Below are 19310 nucleotides of genomic sequence, written 5' to 3'. Positions count from 1 at the left end.
TGTATTAATGATCTGGATCTAGATATGCAGAGGACAGTTTCAAAGTTTGCTGATGACACAAAATTTGGCAGCATAATAAAGTATGATAAGGACTGTGTAGAAACTCAAAAAGATGTAGACAAGTTGGTGGAGTGGGAAGATAGGTAGCAGATGAGGTTCAATGCAGAGAAGTGTGAGATGATCCACTTTGGTACAAAGCACATGGACAGACAGTATTACATAAACGGTCCATTCGAAAGGGTGCTCAGAAGCAAAGAGACCTGGGTATATTTGGACATGAATCCTTAAAGTTGGCAGGACAGGTATGGAGAGCAGTCAAATGCTCTAATTAATTATTGCTTAATAAGCATACAGTTTCTAGGCTTCATAAATGGGGGCATTGAGTACAAGATAATGAACATTTATGCAAACATGTGAACAAGGTCTCACTTGGCCCCCCTCAAACCTGCTCTGTCTTTCAATAAGATCGTGGTTGATCTGTTTGTGGCCTCATTTCTACTTTCCTGCCTATCACTGATCCATTGACACCCTTGTACATCAGGGAGCTCTGTGGCTCGGGCTTTGTACCTCCACTGCTCTCTGGGAAGAGAGGTCCAAAGACTCATGACCCTCTGAGAGAAGAAATTTCTCCTTCACTCTATCCAGTCCTAATACCCCTCCCCACTCCCAAGATGAAACATCCTTTCAGCATTCATGCTGTCAAATCCCCTCAGAATCAATGTTTCAATAAGGTCACACATCATTCTTTTAATCTCCAGTCGATGCATGTCCAACCTACCCAAACTTTTGTCATAAGATGGCCTCCACATCGCAGTTATCAGTCATAGAGTCATACAGCATGGAAACAGCTCTTTGGTCTAACTGACCAGATATCTTAAATTAATCTAATCCCATCTGCCAGCATTTGTCTCATATCCTTCTAAACCCTTCCTATTCACGTACCCATTCAGATGCCTTTTAAATGTGTAATTGTACCAGCCTCCACCACTTCCTCCAGCAGCTCATTCCATACACATACCACGCAGCTTCCACTCAGGTCTTTGTTAAATCTTTCTCTTCACACCTTAAACCTGTGCCCCCTAGTTCTGGACTCCCCCGCCCTGGGATAAAGATCTTGGCTAATCACCCTTTCCATGCCCCTCATGATTTTATAAACCTCTAAGTTGAGTGAACCTTCTTCATTTTATGATTATGGAGGAGGAGGTACTAGGACTGGATGGTGGCAGAGAAATGTCTTCTCTCAGAGGATCGTGAATGTCCATCCCTAATTGCCCTTGATCTGACTGGCTTGCATAACTATCCCAGGAGACAGTTAGGAGTCAACCACATTGCTGTAGTTCTAGGAATAATTGGTGTGACCAAGTAAAGATGGCAGATGTAGTTCCATAAAGAACATTACTCAGCCAGACATAGTCAATCAATTTGTTTGGTCATGATTATTACCGCTAAAGTTATATTTTATTAACTGAATTGAAATTCCAGCAGGTGCTGTGTTGGGAATGGGGTTCGAACCCATGTTCCCCAGGCCATTAGACTGGGTCTCTGGCGTCCTAGTCCAGTGACATTACCACTATCTCCCACAAACCTGGTTGTGAGTGACTGTAAGGCCTTACTTACAGCCAGTCCCAAGTCCTCCCCTTGAGAAGGTGGTGAAGGACTTCTTGGAAGAGCTACAACCTGTGTGAAGTTGATTTTACTGTCGGGATTCTATGGGGATTTAGATGTTTTAAGTGTCTCTTATTCAGCCTGCGTCACTTCCCAGATGGAATGCTTATTTGTTTCTTGCTTTCTTGGCCTCAGTAGAATGCTTGCAAATCCTATCACGGTAGAGTCTCTGATCCATGAAGTATACAAGTGCATGAAACTCCTACTTCCAAACAAACATCAGTGTCGTACTCCTTTCAATCCAGTCTACTGTATATTCACTGCTCAAATTCATTCTCCTTTACATTGGTGAGACCACCCATAGACCACTTTGCAGGTCACCTCCACTCTGTCAGAATTACCTTGACTTTCCCGTTGTTTGTCATTTCAATAGAACACATTGCTTCCGTGATAACATGTTAGGCCTGCTGTAGTGCTCCAGCAAAGTTCAACACGAGCTGGAGGAACAATGTCTCAGTTTCTGTCTTGGCATTTTACAACTTTCAGGATTCAATATTGAGTTTCACAACTTCAGTGCATGGACACTGTCCTCCATTGTGGTTACAAAACCCCCGTGTTTTGTATGTTTTGCTCTCAGCAGAGCTGACCTATTTTCTCCTGTTTGAACTGATCATTAACGCCAATTGTTGCATCTTGATCATTCATTTACTGCCATCAGCACGCTCTGTGTCTTTTGCTCTGCGCATCCTCGCCATCTCTTCCACTCACTCCCTTTCCCATTTGTGAACAGCATAAAAAACATTGGTTTCGAACACACATCAGCTCCAAAGAAGTATCATTGCACTTGAAATGTTAACTCTACTTCTCTCTCCACAGAAGCTACCAGACCTGCTGTGTTTCTCCAGCAATTTCAGTTTATACTTTCCTACCTACCTTTACGTTAACTGCAAATTTAGCAACATATCTTCACTCCCTTCATCTCAGTCATTGATACAAAGTTGACGCTCAAGCACAGTCTCTTGCGAGACTCCATCACATTTTATTTCTTTTATTCGTTCACGGAATGAAGGCACCGCTGGCAGCATTTATTGCCCATCCCTAACTGCCCTCTGGGCAGTTAAGAGTCAACCACATGGCTGTGGGTCTGGATTCACATGTAGGCCAGACCAGGTAAGGATGACAGTTTCCTTCCCTAAACAGCATTACTGAACAAGATGGGGGTTTTTCCAACAATCAACAATGGATTCACAGTCATCATTAGACTCTTAATTCCAGGTATTTATTGAATTCAAATCCCACCATTTGCCATGGCGGGATTCGAACCCAGTCCACAGAATATTATCTGGATCTCTGAATTAACAGTCCAGCGGTAATACCACTAGGCCATCGCCTCTTGATCAGATGAAGAAAATTGTTGAACTCTATAACTCTACAGCCTTCTGGACGGAGTATCAAGTTCAACAATTTTAGAGCTTGAGGCATCTTCTCCCATGTCCTTACTCCAACTCTCACACATCGGGCCTTGTTATCATTTGATCTGCTATTATACACAGCCTATTCATAGCCACTAATTGTCTTCATTAGCAGCTATTTATTTTCCTGTTCTGAGGAAGAGTCACCGGACCCGAAACGTTAACTCTGTTTTCTCCTTCACAGATGCTACCAGACCTGCTGAGCTTTTCCAGCAACTTTGTTTTTGTTCCTGATTTACAGCATCCGCAGTTCTTTCAGTTTTCACTCATTTTCCCAGGTTGATCGTTATCCTCTCCTTTGTCTGTCCCACTGTTCTTCTCTCTCTTTGGGCTCTATATCCACCTATCGTTTACTCCTTACCGCGCCCCCCCTCCACTCCCATCTTCTGCATACAAACTGACATTTTCCCAGCTACCATCAGTTCTGTGGAAGGGTCACTGGACCCAAAGTGTTAACCCTGATTTCTCTCTGCAGATGCTGCTGAACCTGCTGAGCTTTTCCAGCAATTTCTGTTTTTGTTTCTGGTTTCCAATATCCACAATTAATTCGGTTTTTATTTTGCACTTAATGCAAAGCTTGATAAAAACAAGGAGAAGGAAATCGCAGGATAGACTGATGGTATTAAATAAAAGAGACTGGGATGAGGCTCGTGTAAGACATAGGAGCTCAATAAGGCCATTCAGCCCATCAAGTAAATCAATCAAATCAAATATAAATCAATTAATTCTGATATAGACCAGTTGTCAAATGGTCGATTTGTAGACTTGATGATTGCCGGATCACAGCATTTGACAAGGTCCCTCATGGTAGGTCGGTCCAGAACATTAAGTCACGTGGGATCTACAGTGAGTTGGTAAATTGGATACAAAATTAGCTTGGTATAGAAGTCAGAGGAGAGGTGTTTTTCTGACTGGAGGTCTATGACCAGTGGTATTCCGCATGGATCAGTACTGGGACCTCTGCGGTTTGTAATTTATATAAATAATTTGGATGAAAATGTAAGTGGTCTGATCAGTAAGTTTGCAAACAACATGAAAATTGGCGAAATGCATTATGAAGAAGGGCCACTGGACCTAAGACATTAACTCTGATTTCTCTCCACAGATGCTGCCAGATCTGTGGACAATATACAGCAATTTCTGTCTTGATTCTGATTTTCAATATCCACAGGTCCTTTGGCTTTTTTATGTAAAATTGGCTCATTGTGGATAGTGAGGAAGGTTGTCAGCAGGATATAGATTAGTTGGAAAGTTAGGCGGAGAAATAGGAGATGGAGTTTAATCTGGACAAGTGTGAGGTGTTGCATTTTGGGAGGTCAAATGCAAGAAGAAAATATACAGTAAATGATAGGACCCTTATTAACATTGATATACGGAAGGATCTTGGGGTCCAAGTCCATAGCTCCCTGAAAGTGGCAAACACAAGTGGATAAAGGGATAAAGAAGGTGATTGGCATAAAGACCGAAAGAACAACAGATGCTGTAAATCAAGAACAAAAAACAAAGTTGCTGGAAAAGCTCAGCAGGTCTGGCAGCATCTGTGAAGGAAGAAACAGAGTTAACGTTTCAGGTCCGGTGACCCTTCCTCGAATTGGTGATTGGTATGTTTGTAGGGAATAGAGGGATTCAGACCATGTGCAAACAGATGGCATTAGTTTAGGATGGCATCATGGTCAGCAAAGACATGATGGGCTGAAGGGCCTGTTCCTGTGCTGTGCTGTTGTATGTTCTCTGCAGCAACAGTCACGGTGCATTTTTAAAATTATTTTGCACGGGATGTGGTTGTTGCTGGCTGGTCAGGCATTTATAGTCCATCCTTAAGTCCCCTGGAAAAGATGGTGCTAAGCTGCCATCTTGAATGGTAGCAGTCCATGTGCTGTAGATACACCCGCAGTGCTGTGAGGGAGGGAGCTGCAGGATTTAGACCCAGGGGCAGTGAAAACCACTGTCAATTCTAGTGCCTGGATGGATTCCTGATGATCTGCGCTCTTTTATCCTTCCCTAAGATGTCTGTTGTGAGTTGATGCCAAAGAGGGGCAGACCTGCAAGGCTATGTCAGGAGGTAGCTAAAAGGGCTGTGTATCTGCAGTCATGTGGAGTGCAGACCCTGGAAATGACTGCAGATTTCTAGAGCGTTCTTTTACAGCAATCCTATAGATTCATGACCATCGTTACTGATGACCAGCTTTGTCTTCAATCCAGATTTCCTTATTTGCTGAATTAAAAATCCACCAGCTGCTGACTAAACCTGAATCATTTATCTGGGCCTCTAGTTTACTGATCCAGAATCATTACCACTGTAGGGTTGATGATCATTCATCTCCAACAGATAAAATAAATGGAACAAAATAGAAAACCTCAGCAAAACAGATGGAAGAGTTGAGCGTACTTTATCGCCAAGGGATCTGCATTGTCATCACTGCTCCTGGGTCCATTCAGTCCTGATATTGTCTCCTGTTCAAAGAGGCAGTGCAGCTGTTTTCTCCATTAGTGTCAGCTGCTCCTGTGTACTTGGGCCTTCTCTGGTGGCCTGCTCTACTCGGCGGATTTGGCCAGCATTTCCTTGCCTGTGCTTCATCGTTACCGTGGCAATGGTAGTGGTCCATTTCGTCTCACCGAGCAGTGGGTATCTTACCAACTTCCTGGTGGGTTGCTCCCAAGTCTTTTCCTTCAGGTTTTATAATCTCAGCTGAGAGGATGTTCATTTATGAACTTAAGAGCACCTGCACAAACATAGAGAAAGTCTGCCATTAGCCCATTCATTTCTGAACTCCCACGATAATGACAGCTTGAGTTTCATAAAACACATACTGTCCACTCCAGCCAAACCATGAGATTTCCTTTGTACAATACTTTCTATATTCTTTCCCCCATCATCACACATAATTCACTCTCCTGTGCCTTTTTCAAATATTTATTCTTTCATGGTATGTGGGCTTTGCTTGTTACCCATTCGTAACTGCCCATCAAACTAAGTGACCATTTTCAAACTATTTCAGAAGGCAATTAAAAGTCAACCGTATTGCTGTGGGCCTTGAGTCCCATGTAGGCCAGACCAGGTAATGATGGTAGATTTGGTAGGCTAGGTGGATGGTAGGCTGGATGGATTAGCCCTGTGAAATACAGGGTTACAGGGATAGGTTAGGGGTTGGGTCTGGGTGCTCTTCGGAGGTTCTCGATGGGCCGAATGGCCTGCTTCCACACACTAGGGATTCTATGATTCTATTTCCTTCGCTAAAGGACTTTAGAGATCAAAATGAGTTTTTATAACTATCAATGTTAGGTTCACGGTTATTATTATTGTAATGGAATTTTAATTACTGAATTATTAGTTGAATTTAAATCCACCATCTGATGGTACAATTTGAAACCATGTCCCTGGGGCATTAGCCAAGATTATTAGCCTAGTGACATTACGACTATGTATTGATGGTATCCTTACCATTGTACTATAACCTGATCAGATTGATTGATTGATAATTGTCAACAAGGTTAAAGGCAGTATATTCCAAACCTCTGACCTACAGCAGGTCGAACCAAGTACAATGGATAATTGGGAAGGCCAATATCACCAAGATCTCCGTCCATGCCACATATCATTCCAACTGGGAACTTTAATGTTGTTTCTTCAGAGTTACTGGGTCAAAATCCTGGAACTCCCTCCCTAACAGCACCATGAATGTACCCACACTAGACGGTCAGCAGTGGTACAAGAAGATATCTCAGCACCAGCTTCTCAAGGGCAAATAGAGATGGGAAATAAATCCCAGTTTAGCCAACAAGGCCTGTATCATGGCAATGATTTTATGGAGAAAGAAAGTCAGAAATCTGTGTATAGTCTGTGAATCTAAATTTCAAGGCGCAGGATAAGGCCATTCAGCCCATCGCAGTTGCTCCATCTTTCAGTAAAATCATGATTGATCTTAAGTGGTAGAGACAGTTGATGTTTTTGAAACTTTAAAAGACTGGAAAAGTGTCCACCTTGTCCCTATCCTTGAAATTTCCTCAAGCCCTCTGAAATATCGACATTCCTCCAGTTCTGGTCTTTTGTTCTGTCCCAATTTCCTTCAATCCCACATTGGAGTCCTTGTTGAGGGTGCATCTGTAATTCTCTCCCTTTAACTCTCTGTCCCTCCAGCCCTTAAAACACAGGTCTTTGATCATGTTTTTAAATAGTATCTCTTTAAGAAGCTCGCAATCAAATGTTCCTAGATCATGGAATCCCAAGAGTGTGGAAACAGACCCTTTGGCCCAACAAGTCCACACCAACCCTCATAGCATCCCACTCAGACCCATCCCCCTATAACCCACCTAATCTACACATCCCTGGACACTATGGGGTGAATTAGAATGGCCAATCCACTTAATCTGCACATCTTTGGACTGTGGGAGGAAACCATAGCACCTGGAGGAAACCCACGCTGACACGGGGAGAATGTCCAAACTCCACACAGACAGTTGCCTGAGGGTAGAATCGAACCTGGGTTCCTGGTGCTGTGAGGGAACAGTGCTAACCACTGAGCTGCCATTGTTTGATGATGCTTCTGTGAAATGCCATATGAACATTTTACTGGGCTGTATCAATGCAAGTAGTGATACATGGGGAGATGGTGGTGTCATGATAATGTGACTGAACTTATCCAAAGGGCTCAGCTAATGCTCTGAGAATATGGACTTGAATCCCACTGAACCAATTGGTGGAATTTAAAATTGATCAATCTGGAATCTGGAGCTACTTTCTGTCATTGATTAATCACTAATACTCTTTAGGGAAGGAAATCTGCCATCCTCATTCAGTCTGGCCTACACGGAAGTCTCAACACACAGCAATTATTTACCCTCTTGAAATGGCCCAGCTAGCCATGCAGTAATTAGGTATGGGCAACAAATGTTGGCCAGGCCATTAAAGAATAAAAGAAAAATATGCAGCTGTCATATTGATGTGATGCATTTCAAAGAATTGTTACTAAAGGAGTCCATTCAGCCCATCATGTCTGTACCAGCTCTCTCAATGTGCATTATGTAGCTCTCCTGCCTTTTCCCCAGAACACTGAATATTGTTTCTATCTAAATAATCATCACATGCTCCTCTTGAGTGCCCCAATTGAACCTGACTCCATCACATTTCCAGGCAGTACATTTCTGTCTGTCATGACATGTTGACCGAAAAAGTCTCTCTCACATCGCATTCGATTCTTTTGCAAATTATGTTACACCTATGCCCACTCATTCTCAATCCTGTTACGAGAGGGAACTGTTTCTCCCTATCCACTCTGGCCAGCCCTCACATAACTCTGATAATTCTATCAAATCTCCGCTTAACCTTCTCCTCTCCAAGGAAAATGGTCCCAATTTCTGCCATCTATCTTCATATCTATCGATTTGATAGTCTTTTGACTGCCAACATTAGCTGCTCCACCTGCTCATTCCCCAGACTGCCTGGGCTGGCTAATTCATGGATGCCAGATCTTCCCAATTCTTATCCCTCCGAGTCCCTATTCTGAGGTTTGAGAATTGCCCCAGCGCAATGGGAGAGGGTGTAGATCTGCAGCTGGTTATGGCGACCCCAAATATTGCAACTCCAAACACCTAACTCTGACGTTGGAAAGCCCTGATGTATGCTGTCCCCTGTAAGCACAGTGATGCAAAAAGGGCTGGGGAAACACAGCATTATCACAAGTTTCATCACAGCCTTATTAAGATTAATTGACTTAATCAGACCCTGTGCTGCAGAGGTGAAATTCCTCAATGCGCCACTGTAATAACTAACACAGTAACACCTTGACAGTAGCAGCTATGGTAATGCAGCCCTTCCTTCTTTTTAAGATTTCAGCACTTTTGCAAACGGACACCCGAGTTGAGGATCTGGTCCTTGTTCTCCTTTTAGACTTCACAGAAACCCAAACAAAGTCGAACTGTGAATTTGAGGTAGTAGAGTCAGACATAGTGCAGCATGATCACTGCAGGACAGTCACAGAATGTTTACATTGCCCGAAGAATGGGTCAAATGACCTTCTGTCTGCCCTGGCTCTCAACAGACTAAATATACCCAGTTCCACTTCCCTCCTTATAGCCCTGCACAGTCTTCCTTTTCAGATAAAAATCCTATTCCCTCTTAAAACAAAATCAGAAGTCGCACAGCACCAAGTTATAGTCCAACAGGTTTATATGAAATCACAAACTTTCAGAGCGCAGCCCCTTCATCAGGTCACCTGACGAAGGAGCAGCGCTCTGAAAGCTTGTGATTTCATATAAACCTGTTGGACTATAACCTGGTATCGTGTGACTTCTAACTTTGTCCACCCCAGCCCAACACGGACATCTTCACCTCTTAAAACAAAGGAGGAATCTTGGTGTTAAGAAAATCTTTTTTGAATTACAGCAGCTACCATATGGTCAACATGCCAGGAAGAAACCTCACTGTATTCGGTAACAAACCACTACGTCTCAGACGAGGAAGATAATGATGTTTATTTGACACATCCATCAAATAATCTCTTTGACAAGAAAGGCACCACAAAGTCAAGCAACTAAGCCAGAGTCCCTCGTCAACCTTTCAGTGTCTTTTTGTCTCAGCCATTTTTATTCTCCCCCTCCTACCCCCTCGCTCAATGTGTTTCATTTCCCCCGAGATGCTCCACTGATCTGCTAGGACAGCATGCATTCATTACCCAAAATTTAATACCTTCAGATACCAAATCTCTGGGGGGCAAGAGAAGAAAAGCAAAAGAATCTAAATAATCTTTGACTGAAAGTGGAAGCTCCACACCTCAAGGAGCAGCAGTGTTGTGGCTCTTGCCTATTCACAGCATCCGTGAATCAGATCTCTTATCTACAGAGAGGTGCAGTGCCTTAATCTGGGATCAGAAGGTGAGCTGGTGCAGATGGGTGGATGGGTGCTGTGCTGTTTACGCTGCTGCCACTCCTTGGGATGCAATAACTGCCTGATGTGTTGCCTGGCAAACAGCCAACACTGTGCTTTGTAATGCTGTGTCTGTGATATTTTACTTTCTGTTTTGTGAAGCTGCAGGAACTGTGTACAGTCAGCACCACCTCCCCTCCACATGATTTGTCTGAAGGTCACCAGACCCCAAACGTTAATTCTGCTTTCTCTCCACAGATGCTGCCAGACCTGCTGAGTTTTTCCAGCAATATTGTTTAGTCCTTGAGAATTTACTTACTGCTGTTGTCGTGCGATCATTTAATGCGACTCCTCATTGCCTTTGACCATATTTTCATGCAGATTTCTTTTTCTAAATTTCCACTTGTTTTTGTTGAATAGATGGGATTTAAGATTTATTTGAGTGAGGTGCTCGAAGTTGTGAAAAGATAGAACAGATTTCGGAATATAAAAGCAGGAGTACACCATCCACTCCCTTGAGCCTGCACCACCATCCAATGTGATCATGGCTGATCATCCATTTCAACACCATGTTCCTGCTTTATCCTCATATCCATTGATGGTAATCGTGTTTCCAATATTTGAGGGATCTAGAATGAGGAATTATAACAGTCTAGGAATGAGAATATAGGATTAAATATGAGAAATTTAACTGTGATTTCTCTAGAATTTAGAAGGTCAGGGGGTGGTCTGATCAAAATCTTCAAGATATTGACAGGGTGGATAAAGGTAAACTATTTCCACTGGTTGGGAATCCTAGAACTAAGGGCATGGTCTGAGAATTAGGGCCAGTCCTTTAAGAACAGGTGGAATGGAGCACTTCTGCATGCAAAGGATGCGAGTTGTTTGGAACTCTTTTCCACAAATGGCAGTGGATGCTGGATCAGTTGTTAATTTTAAATCTGAGATAGTTAAATCTTTTGCGAGGCACAAGATGTAGCTAAAGGCAGGTATATGGAGTTGGGCCACGGATTAGCCACAATCTCACTGAATGGCGATACATGCTCAAGAGGCTGAATGGCCTACTCCTGTTCCTATATCCCTACCAAACAGACAACTGTGAGGCTGTGGAATGCATTAATGTGAGACGCAGAGACTGCCTCAGCAGTACAATACCTTAAATACATTGGGAAAGGCAGGTCAATGGGAATAGGGGACCAGGGTGAACTCAGAATGAGAAGGATAGTTTGTATAAAAGATGAACACACATGAGGGGTACTGAGGAAAGCACGAGGTCTAACAGTGCATTTTGTGGGAAAGACCTTGCGCAGGACAGCTCTGCAAAAGATTTTCAAGATAATGTCCTGAACCCAGTCATCTGCAGCTACCTCATTAATGGATTTCCCTCCATCTTAAAGTCAGAAGCGGGGATGTTCACCGATGATTGCACAATGTTCAGCACCATTCGTGACTCCTCAGATACTGAAGCAGCCCATGGTTGCAATGCAACAAGATCTGGACCATATCCAGGCTTGGGCTGACAAGTGGCAAGTAACATTCATGCAGCCAAATGCCAGCTAATGATCACCTCCCATTCACAGAGAATGTAACCACCGCCCCCTGTCATATGATGGCATTACCATCACTGAATCCCCACTATCAACATTCTGGGGTTAATCAATGACCAGAAGCTGAACTGGACTTGCCACACAGATACTGTGGATATAAGAGCAGATCAAAGGCTAGGAATACTGTGGCGAGTAACTCACTACCTGACTCCCCAAAGCCTGTCCACCATCTACGAGGCACAAATGTGATGGTATGTTCTCTACTTGCCTGGATGAGTGCAGCTCCAACAACACTCAAGAATCTTGACATCCTGGAGAAAATAGCTCCACCTGGTCAGTGACCCCCATCCTAAACATTCACTGCTTCCACGACTGGCACCCAATGGTAGCAATATTACCATTTACAATATGCACTGCAGAAACTCATCAAACAACTTTGAGAGACCTTCCAAAACCTTGGGAACCTGACAGCCTGGTTTCTAATGTAGCCTGAATCCAATAGTGTGGGTTCAATTCTTGTACTGTTCGTGGTCACCTTCACAACCTCACCTTTTGCCTGAGGTATGGTGACCCTCAGGTTAAACTCATCACCAGCCATCTCTCTTTCATGAGAGAGCAGCCTTGTGTTTGTCTGGAACTATGCTGGCTTTCATTTTCACTAAACCTGCAAACTCTACTGCCTAGAAGGACAAGGGCAGCAGATACCTGGGAACACCACGAGCTGCAAGTTCTCCTCCAAGCCACCCACCATCCTGACTTGGAAATATATCGCCGTTCCTGCAGTTTCACTGGGTCAAAATCCTGGAACTCTCTCTCAACACTGTGGGTGACTCTACACCACATGGACTACAGCAGTTCAGAAAAGGCAGTTCACCACTACATTCTCAAGGGCAATTCAGGATGATTGAAATGCTTTCTTCATTTTCCCTGTATCTGTTCTTTTTTTCTATATCTATTTCTGCCTGTGTGTGGGGGGAGGTATTTAGAAGAGAATTAGAATTTTAATTTTTCCATGATATATGCTGATGGTTTGTAAATGTTCGCCTGTAGCTACAGTCTAATTACCTGCAACAAATAATAATTGTTACTAACTACAAAAACTTCGAATATGCTTGCTACCATTCTGGATCTGGAACTCGGGTACATTGGGGAATTTTGCGTGCTTATTTTAAATTCTTTAAATTTTTTGATGACTATGAGAATAAGCTAATCTTTAATTGCTGCTTACCTAAACACTGTTTACACAATGCTTACAATGATTGCCACGTTACTTGCTTTTAAAAACATGTAGTAATCCTTAGAAAACGCTGGTTTTTAACAGTTTGTTCTCGTTTCAGTCTACAACTTTAAAAAAAAACACAAAAAAGACACTGTCTTTACATTGTTCATTCTCAAGAATGCAAAAATGTGATTTGATTCAATCGGATTTGATTTGATTTATTATTGTCACATGTACCAAGATATAGTGAAAAGTATTGTTTTGTGTGCTACGCGGGCAAATCACACCTTACATAAGTACATCAGGGTAATAGAACAGAATACAGAATATAGTGTTACAGCTACAGAGAAGGTGCAGAGAAAGATCAGCTCTAATATATGAGACATTTGTTCATAAGTCTGATGACAGCAGGGAAGTAGCTTTTCTTGAATCTCTTGGTACATGTTTTCAAACTTTTGTATCTTCTACTCAATGTAAGAGGATGGAAGGGAGTATAATCAGGGTAGGTGGGGTCTTTCATTAGGCAGTGAGAGGTATTGACAGGGTCAGTGGAAGGAAGGCTGGTTTTCATGATGGACTGGGCTGTGTTCGTAACGCTTTGTAATTTTTTGCAGCGGCATTACAGCATGCTATTCCAGTGAACCATGACAACGGTCACAGGCTGAATTGAACATAGACGATGCTCAGAGAGGACATTTTACCTGGAGCCCTAAAGTCACAGGCTTCCATTTTCAATCTAAGATCATACTACCATAGCTCCCTTTGCACATGGCCACTGACTACTCCCGGAACAAAGGTACAATTTCCCTTACTCTGCACATGGGACCTCAGATTAGCATTTCGTCCTGAAAGACAGCACATGCTGATAGTGCAGCTCTCCCTCAGCAATGTACAGCCATGATTAGGCACTCCGTTCACTGCAGCAGGAATTAAACATATGATCTTCTGATGCAGAGGTCAAAATGCCAGTGCTGTGTCCAGCCTTCCACCTATGAAGCCTAGATCAACTTAAAACTAAATTACTAGGAAACTGGGTGAATGAGCAGACAGAATGATGTCATCTCCTGAAGACTAATTATCCCAGTTATCTAAAACTAGAAGACAAGCAAAGTTGTGATTAACAAGTCGAAAATATGTTGCCTAATTAGTGAGGGAACATTCAACTTCAGGGAATACCACTGAAGAAAGACATGATTCATCAACTCAGACAGTCTTCAGAGATTACAAAGTTCTTGAGGTAAAGACAATATTTACACCACAGCTCTTCAGTATTTTCATATACTTGTTACAAACAGGCAGAGTAACAGTAAGCACACAAATCTCTTGAAATATTTGTGCGTCTTCCAGTATCAGTATCATGCTCTTCGCTCCAATACCCCAGTGAACAGTGGAACAGGACCAGGCCATTCAGCCCCTCAAACCTGTTCTACTGTTCAATTAGATTTTTGCTTATGAATGGGATGCGTGTGTCTCTGGCTAGGCCAGCATTTATTGCCCATCCCTAATTGCCCAGAGGGCAGTTAAGAGTCAACCACAATCACTGTGGGTCTGAAGTCACACGTAGGCCAGACCATGTAAGGACAGCAGATTTCCTTCCCTAATGGGTCTTTATGATAGAGTGATGGTTGCATGGTCACCATTAGGTTTAATCCCAGAATTTTATTGCATTCAAATGTCACCATCTGCCACAGTGGGATTCAAACCCAGGTCCTCAGGACATTGGCCTGGGGTTCTGGAATACCAACCCAGTGATATTAACACTGGACTAAGGCCTCTCCAAAGTGACTGATTTGAAACTTTACGCTGCCCTTCTCCCCAGGTCCAGCTTTAGTGTTGAAATATCAATGAGGCCATCGACACTCACCACTATCGTGGTGAAAATCGGGAAGCAGCTTCAAATAACTGCACAGTTAAACACAGCCATCAAGACATGGCATTCTGTCTTATCCTGTTCCTCCAGAAGCTTCCTCACAGATTTCATTGACAGGCTCCAAAGTGAAATCCATCTAGACCATGAAATTACTGTAAGTGCCCACTAACTATATGCAGAATCTGCCAGAAAAGAAATAGGACCTGTGTATACAAACATGAGAGAACTCTTAATATTTTGATCATTCATAATTCCAATTTTTTTATTCACTTGTATCATGTGTGTGTCACTGGCTGGTCAGTATTTATCGCCCATACCTACTTGCCCCTGAGAGTGTTGCGGTGAGCTGCCTTCTTAAACTGCTGCAGTCCATGAGCTATAGGCAGACCCCAATGCTTTTGGGGAGGAAATTCCAGGATTTTGCCCCAGCGGCACTGAAGGAACAGTGGTATATTTCCAGGGCAAGATGGTGGGTGGCTTGGAGGGGAACTTGAAGGTGATGGTGTTCCCATATGTCAGCTGCTCTTGTCCTTCTAGATGGAAGTAGCCATGGGTTTGGAAGGTGCTGCCTGAGAATCTTTGGTGAATTTCTGCAGTGCATCTTGTAGATAGTACACACTGCTGCAGGCTATGAACCCAGCAGGTAATCTCTCTATGTGGCAAGCTAGAAATGCGAATTTCCAATGTAAACCTCTACACCTTAAACTTTTTATATTCTCCTCACTCCCAGCTCCCCTTCACACATAGACAGAAACAGTTGCGACATGGATATTAAGGGTGGAAAAGGGAAAATAAAACCAGGGAAATTCATCCCATTGGCACCAGTCTGGACTACAGAATTTGATGAGTTGCTTTCTTTCTCTTCCTTCTTTTTAATTTTTTTTCAGATGAGGTTGTTTGCAAAACTAATGCTCTCATTAATTAAGAATTTGTCCTTCCATTGTCTTTAAAGGCATTTTCTTCTCTTTCATCAGTGATTTGCATAGAATGGTGAGTGGAAAAGAGTTGTTACTGGACTCTCTCCTTAACATGGGAGAGACAGATAGTTTTTTGATGTTTTCTCTTTGAAGGCTAATGGTTCTCTACTGTACTGGCCCCACACAAACTATGGTCATCTGGTCAGGAGTCAATCCAAACATTGATGCTGAACAATTGTGCCTTAGTTCAGAATCCATTGGCTCTATAGTGCCTGCTTTTGCTCTCATGGTTCCAGAAAAATGCTACATTGTATACAACTCACAATGTGCTCCAATAAATATGACTTTTAAAATCATATTAATCTGTTCATAGTCTCCTTGGTTTAAAGAGGTATCTTCCTTCTTTTTATATCCACAGTCAAAAACAAAGGAAATAAAAAGTCTTTATAACATTCATGCCCTAAACTGCCAGCCAATGACAATTTCCAACTAGAAAGAATTTCACCAGTTCTCCTTGATAATCCATGACATTGCCATCACTGAATCCCAATACAATCAACATCACAGAAGTTACAATTGATGAGAAACTGGTGGGGTCTAATGCATATGGGTAGTGACCTGTCTCTGGGTTAGAAGTTCTGCATTGGTCCCACCTGCAATGGAGGTGTATCATAATATGTCCAAACAGATTGATTGCAAGTAAGTTTTGACCAACAATTGAACTGTACCAACAGAATAAATTCTATGGCTGTATAGCAGGTCAAAGTCTGAGAATTGTATAAGAAATAATGCATCACAGAAGCCCTTCCACCAACTACATATACAAGTCAGGGACATGGTGGACCATTCCCCATTTGCTCACACTGCATACTTGATGGACTGATGGCCTCCAACCATACTGTATAGATTCTATGCTTCTGACACTCAACAAGCTCAATACCATGCAGGACTATGCAACCTGTTAGATTTATACATAATCTACTACCTTAAGCATTCCAGCAACTCACTAAAACTAACTCACTTTTCTCACAGTATCTTTCCATCCGTGATCTCGACCACTTAAAAGGACATGGGCAACAGGCAGGTGTGAACACTGTCCCCTTTAAATTCCCCTTCAAGTCACACACCATCCTGACTGGAACCAATATCATTCCCACTATGGTCAAAAATAACTCCTTCCCTACACCAGGTATCCTGCTGACTGCTACCACCCTCTCAAGGCAAACTAAGGGAAGTGATGGCCTGGTGGTATTATCACTAGACGGTTAATCTGGAGACCCAGCCAATGTTCTGGTGGACCTGCCATGGTACATAGTGGAATTTCATTTCAATTGAAGTCTACAGTTGAGTCTAATAATGACCATGACATGGTGGAGGGGAAAACTATTTGATTCACTTATTGCCCCTCACAGACGGAATACTGCTGACTTTACTTCTACATGTCACTCCTGACCCAGAGTGACGTGGTTAACTTGCAACTGCTCTCTGGATAATTAGTGATGGGCAATAAATGCGTAGACAGTAATAGTCACATCCTGTGAATGAGTCAAAAACAAATGCTGACAGTACCAGTAAAGTCCACTTCTGATTAAACTACTGTATTGATTTCAGTCAGAGTCAGGAAACCTCTTCTTACATTAAAAGATGCAACATAATTGCAAATTGTTGTTGCAACTTTCCTTAAAGTCAGCCACTTTACTCAGGAATTTTGATAACACAGAGAGATTTAATGACAGTCTCAACAGTAATGTGTACTGTCAGGATTGATTTATGCTGCCTCACAGCGCCAGGGACCCAGGTTCAATTCAACCCTTGGGCTATTGTCTGTGTGGAGTTTGCACATTCTCCCTGTGTCTGCGTGGGTTTCCTCCGGGTGCTCCGGTTTCGTCCCACAGTCCAAAGGTGCGCAGGTTAGCTATGTTAACCACTGGAAATGCAGGGTTTTCGGGATAGAGTAGGGGTTTGGGTCTGGGTGGGATGCTCTTTGAAGGGGCAGTGTGAACTCGCTGGGCTGCATGGTAGGAATTCTAGGATTTTGTTTGGTTTTAGACTGAGGTAAACATATAAACTCCATTCTGTGCTTTGGCTTTGGACACAGGTCTTTGCCTCTACTGACACCTACAGCCTGATTCCACTTCTGCACTTAGGCAGGACCCTTTTAAAACTTTTGAAACAAACTTCTGAACAAAATATATTTTGCAAGTCGCTAACCTCTCTGAATGTTACCTTAACAGGAGCCATCAGAAGAGAGCTTCAAAGACATGGAACCCTCTTGGATTCAGGGAATAATTTGGAAGAAACTTTGAGTGAGATGAAATATGAGGTGCAAATAGTGACGGAGAAAATGTTGAGCCTGATAGAATCAGCCTGTGCTCTGTATAGATACCATACCTTGTGCATTGCATTATTGACACTCCCTGCATCAACATGTGATCTCCTGGGAGGCTGAGAAAACAGATTAAAAATTAGGGAGAAGCTGGAAAAATCTTTCAACTGCTTAGAGTGATTAAAATCAGTCTGAGGAGTCCACTCAGTCCCTTGTTAATGTTATGTAGACATGACAAGAGATACTCCTGGCCTGACTAAAAATAGATCCAGCTGCCAATCAGCAACAGTAGGTACAAAGATATTTTTGGAACAGGGTGAGGCCATCAGGCCCCTCAAGCCTGTAACGCCATTCAATGAGATTACAGCTTCACCCGTTTGTTCCTCAACCCCACTTTCCTGCTTGTCCCATCCTTGCCTTGATCCTTGACTCAGTGACCATTCTGAGACAGTTCCTCAGAACTGAGGAAGGATCACCAGACCCAAACATTGACTCTGTTTTTTCCTTCACAGATGCTGCCAGACCTGCTGAGCTTTTCCAGCAACTTCTGGTTTTGTTCCTGATTTACAGCATCAGCAGTTCTTTCGGTTTTTATTCTGAGACAGTTGCCTATAGATGGATGCTTACATTTACCAAGAATTTGCTGTGCCTAAATATCTTCCTGATAAATATCTGCTATAACTTTGATTCACAATTGAGCCCATTTGAGGGAACATTTCAACATAGGACCAAAGTTTCAGGCTCGACAAGAATGGAAATTATTCACTTTGTCTTTTATTGCACTTTTATTGAACCTTCTTAAAATGTATTCACACTGAGACCTGCTCTATGTTTTCTGTTTCATTTAATGGATTTTTATGTCATCTGTTATAAGTTGCATTAAAAATTGAAAAGCTTCCTTGAGCAAAGGTTCTTAAGCATGTTGCGCCTGGTGTGCATGGCTGCTGGCAAAATGAGTTGAAACTTTTTTAACTCTCAGACTGAGAGAAGAAATGTGTGTCTCTCAGCAGGTTCCAGGTCCCACATCAGAGAACTAAGGATGAGAATCGAGGTTACACTATTCTGCCGCACTACTGTTGAAATGGTGCATAATTGGATGTGCCTTTTTTTTTGGGATAAGATTTAAGAATATCTAGAATTTCCAAAAAGAATAAAAAGATAAGACTAAAGGCTTTGTGTCTGAATGCATCTGAAGCAAAACATTTGAAATGAGAGTGTAACTATTAATGAATAAAACTAATTTGGTAGCCATTACAGAGAAATGGCTGCAGGGTGACATGGATTGAGACCTGAATCTTGAAGGTCATGGGATATTTAGGAATGACAAGACACTAGGAAAAGGCTGGAGGGGAATGGGTCTGTTAATTAATGATGGTATTAGCTCAACAAAGAGGAGTGATCTTCTTTCAGGAAACTAAGATGTGGAAATTATTTGGATAGGAATGAGAAATGATATAGACAAGAGGTCACTTGTGGTAGTGGTGTAAATGCC

The sequence above is a fragment of the Rhincodon typus genome, chromosome 19 (genome assembly GCF_021869965.1).
Source record: "Rhincodon typus isolate 14 chromosome 19, sRhiTyp1.1, whole genome shotgun sequence".
In the NCBI taxonomy this organism is placed as follows: domain Eukaryota; kingdom Metazoa; phylum Chordata; class Chondrichthyes; order Orectolobiformes; family Rhincodontidae; genus Rhincodon; species Rhincodon typus.
The sequence above is the reverse complement of the archived record's forward strand: the minus strand, read 5'-3'. Positions refer to the sequence as shown.